Here is an 872-nt window from a genome sequence, read left to right as displayed (position 1 = left end):
CTAGACCTTCGCACTCGCAGTTCACAATACAGTTCGTGCTCCTATGAGAATCTACTGCCACCGCTGATCTGACAGAAGGCGGAGCTCAGGCGATCCTGCTCGCTGGCCCCCACCTCCTGCTGTGTGGTACAGTTCCTAACAGGCCAGGGACTGGTACTGGTACTGGTCTGTTGCCTGGGGGTTGGGGACCCCTGATCTAAACCACAGCCATGCTCTCAGACCCAGTCAAATTGCCACCTTTCCCCAGGAACCTTCCTTGATTACCCCCAAAGTCATTAATTTCTCTTTTCAATTACAGAACACTTTTTCTTTTCTCGGTACTTTTCAATCTTGTATTTCAGTGTATGTGATTTTGTTTTCAAGCTGCCTAATACATGTTTTTATTGTCTGTTTTATGAGATGGAAGGTGTGCTAATGACAGACCACGCTCCTCCTCTCGTGGACCCTCCACAGCTCCTAGCACAGGCCTGGACACTGTATTAACCAGAGGATTCGCATCAGGTTCCCAAGGAACTCACAGTTATTGTTTGAGACCGGGGCTTCAGTGACTGGAGATATAAATCTGTCTCAAGTCAGTCTGAGCTGCTTCACAAGTTTAGAAAAAGTTTCCAGTTTTGCACAACTGCAGGATGATCACTATGGGCTTTGACATGCTTAGGTGGGAAACTCCCGGACTGTCCCAATCCTGCCTGCCCGCCTTCCCTGCTTCCTTCTGTCTTTCCTTTATTCTTTTCCTTCCTTCCTTCCCTCTTTCCTTCATTCTTTTCCCTCCTTCCTTCCCTCCTTCCTTCCTTTTTTTCTTCCTTCTTTCCTTCCTCCCTCCATTCCTTCCTTCCTTCCTTCTCTCCCTCCTCCTTCCTTTCTTTCCTGCC

The sequence above is a fragment of the Mandrillus leucophaeus genome, unplaced genomic scaffold (genome assembly GCF_000951045.1).
Source record: "Mandrillus leucophaeus isolate KB7577 unplaced genomic scaffold, Mleu.le_1.0 Scaffold337, whole genome shotgun sequence".
Classification (NCBI taxonomy): Eukaryota; Metazoa; Chordata; class Mammalia; order Primates; family Cercopithecidae; genus Mandrillus; species Mandrillus leucophaeus.
Note: the sequence above shows the minus strand (reverse complement) of the source record.